The sequence below is a fragment of the Triticum dicoccoides genome, chromosome 6A (genome assembly GCF_002162155.2).
Source record: "Triticum dicoccoides isolate Atlit2015 ecotype Zavitan chromosome 6A, WEW_v2.0, whole genome shotgun sequence".
NCBI lineage: Eukaryota > Viridiplantae > Streptophyta > Magnoliopsida > Poales > Poaceae > Triticum > Triticum dicoccoides.
This window is the reverse complement of record NC_041390.1, coordinates 11832406-11836119: the sequence shown is the minus strand read 5'-3', so window position 1 is coordinate 11836119 and position 3714 is coordinate 11832406.

The window sequence follows — 3714 nt, the reverse complement described above, 5'->3', positions numbered from 1 at the left end:
GGCCACCTCCCCTTTGGTTCCCTGCACCTCGCCCCGCCCTACGCTGCTCGCTCCCTTGCGGCCCGCCGCCCGCAGCCTGGCCGCCCCTTGCTCCGGCCGGCTGCGCCCCTGGCCACGGCCTCTGCCACGACTCCTCCCGCTTCAGGCCACCGCGGCCCCGGGTCCGTCCCGTCCGGTGCCCGTGCTCGCCTCTGCCGTTCTCCCCTCTCCCGTGGCCGTTTGGGCGGGCGACCACGCCCAGGCGCCCGCAGCCCCGCTCGCCCGCGCCCGCTATGACCTATGGGCCACTGCCCAGTAGGCCCCACGCCCCTATAAAAAAAGAAGAATAAAAAATGCATAATAATAAATTAATTAGTTAATTAATTAACTAACTTAATTAACTTGGGATTAATTAGCCTAATCATTAGATTAGTTGAAACTGTTTTAGTTAACTAGGCACAGTCAATGACAGGGGCCCCACCCCCTGTTGACCAGTCAAACGTTGATTGGTCAACTGGGACCCCCTGGCCCACCTGTCAGCCACTGGGTACACTTTGGTGTACATTGTGCTGGGTGCGCCTAGCATTTTAGCATTTATTTCGTATTAAAATTAATTTCAGAATATTGCTAAAACTTTAGAAAATCATAGAAAATAATCCGTAACTCGGATGGAAAAGTTTTATACATGAAAGTTGCTCAGAAAAATATGACGAATCCGAATACGTCCTCCGTTCGTCCGCCACACACTTCTAGCATAGCGAACATGCAACTTTCTCCCTCCATTTCATCTGTCCGAAAATGCATAACTCCGGGAAAACTTTTCGGATGTTATCCCCCTTCGCCAGTAACGTGTAGCACAGCTTTAGAACACGTCTAGCTATGCGTATTGTCATGTTGTACACTTGTTTGCTCTGTATTTATTGTTTCTTCCACCTCTTCTCTTCGGTAGACCCTGAGACTGTCGTTGATGCCGCTGTGATCAACTACGTCGACGATGACCCCTTCTTCTTGTCTGAGCAACCAGGCAAGCCCCCGCTGTGATCATTCCGATATCGCCCATTCCATTCTCTCATGCTTGCATTAGATTTTGCTACTGTATTTGATTGCTCCTATTCTGATGCATAGCCTGCTTTTGTACCTGCTATTGTTACCTACTTGGTTATCCTAAACTACTTAGTATAGGTTGGCTAGTGATCCATCAGTGACCTCCGCTTGTCCTTGTTGCCCCTGCTTCATCATCGACAACTCGAGCTACATGATCGACGACCAGAGCCCGACACCGCACATCACATCACTCGACTCTGCAGAGCTACTATCGAGTGCCGAGGGTGATCCCTCATAACACACTCCTGATGATAATTCTGTAGTGTAGCTATTCGGTCGTGGTCATCGAGGGTGATTTCTTCCTTCAGCATTCCCGATACGGCTCTGTTGTGCATCCCCTCAAGTGTGAACCTCGAGGGTGGTTCCTCTTACGTTCACCTTGATGATTACATCGAGTGGAATCCTCCGAGGGTGATTCCTTGGGTTTTCCCCTTGATGTTTGGACACACGGTTACCTTGACATTACTTGAGACCTTTGGGAAAGTCGGGCGGGCCCGGAGAGCACCCGCAAGATGATTACGAGGAACGGCCGGGAAGTCAGGCAGCCCTCGTGTGGGCTGGGCTTGCCCTTGCCATATTTCCTCGAGACGGGGCGACGGGGTCACATTATCGTGAGTCTCTGCTCGTCTCCGCGAGCTAACAATACACTTTGGTTTGGGTATTTGTTCTGAATTGGCCTTTGGCCTTTACGCACTAACCACCACGCGAGAATAGATATGGGCCTCGACGTCGCGGTACCAGCCGAAGCTTTGTCAGACGTCCAGTTCAGCAGTGCGGCACGGCTGGGCTGGCACCATCCTGTAGAGGTGGAGCCTGGTCCGCCCTGCTCGCAATGACCCGGAGTGCAATGGGCGATAGGCCCAGACCCCAGAGTGCTTAGGATGTAGACCGTCGGGGACCTCTCAGCTGAGCCTAGGTCGGGCTGCGACGTGTTGATCTTCCGAGGCCGGGCATTGACCCAAGAAAGGTGTGTCTTGCCAGAGTGATCGAGCGTGTTGGAAAACGTGGTGCACCCCTGCAGGGAAGATCTTTATTCGAATACCGTGTCCACGATAATGGACGTTCAGACTTATATCTTGATCTAATACAACTAGAAATGGATACTTAAGAGATGTGGCTCCGGGATTGCTTTCTCGCAGGGAGTCGAGGAAGGATCTCTGGGCGTTGATACTACAACATGCTTGATAATTAAACTGCTATTCTTTACTGTTCTACATGCTGCAAGATGCTTGGAGCTGCTTGAAGATGCTAGTCTTTGATAGGCCAGGCCTTCCCCTCTATTCTGGCATTCTGCAGTTCAGTCCACAGATACACCCCTTCCATTTGATACCAATGCATACTTAGCATAGATCTGATGCTTGCGAGTACTTTGGATGAGTACTCACGGTTGCTTTGCTACCCCTTTCCCCCTTCCTTCTTCTTTCCGGTTGATGCAACCAGATGGTGGATCCTTGGAGCCAGATGCCACCGCCGACGGATACTACTACGTGGAGACCGCCAACGACCAGGAGTAGTTAGGAGGTCCCATGCAGGAGGCCTTGCCTCTTCGATCGTGTTGCTTTTATGCTAGCCTTCTTAAGGCAAACTTGTCTAACTTATGTCTGTACTCAGATATTGTTGATTCCGCTGACTCTTGTGTATCGAGGTTGTACTCGAGCCCTCGAGGCCCCTGGCTTGTAATATAAAGATTGTATTATTTTGATTTGTGTTTAGAGTTGTGTTGTGATATCTTCCGGTGAGTCCCTGATTTTGATCGTACACATTTGCGTGTATGATTAGTGTACGATTGAATCGGGGGCGTCACACCGGAGCTAGTGTTTTCTCGCACCTCCCTTTCTCCGTATGTTCTTCGAGCACCTCATATGTGCCGAGGACTATTATTTTAATGGTCTCTATCGAATAATATAATGTTAGTTAGCCTAGATCAAATAATTTGCATGTCCCGGAGTGTGTTAGTGACACGGATGTTTGATGTTTGTAACCTATTGGATGTTTGTACCCTAATTAATAATTTTAAGCAACTTATACTAGGCTTATCCAATTGAATTTACTCCTGGTCTCAGGTACAGAGTGTGATGGTGCTCACTCTGCCCGGTTACCTTCAGCCATGGCAACAAAGGTTAATTTACTGGAATCCATCTAATATACCGAGGAGGGGAGGAAGGTCGTTGAGCACTCGCTATGGCTCGCGATAGAGACCGGCGTCCGGCGAAAGGTCTGCGCTTTGGCACCAACACGGGTATTGTTTTTCACTTGATAATGTTGATGTGGTTATCTTCTTCATGCCAGGGCTTCAGGTGAAAACCCTTCTCCGCTTCGGACTCCGCAGCGGTGACACCCTGCGCGACTACCCTCTTGGGGCACTACCGTGGAGCCCATGTGCCCTGGGTCATGGTGTTGTGTCTCCTACTGGACTTTCTCTGCTCTTGCTCAGTGGCGTAGCAATGTCATTTTTGTGCACTTGAACATTTTTTCAGTGCGATTTATGTTTTCCATTTATCCTTTGTTTTGATGTGTATGAGATCTTCGTCACTATTTCGTATCGATCAGTCGTTTACTATCATTGGTGCTTTATATATAAAGCGGGATGAAAGACTGTTTTGAGAGATGGAGGTCGCTGATCTCGGTGAG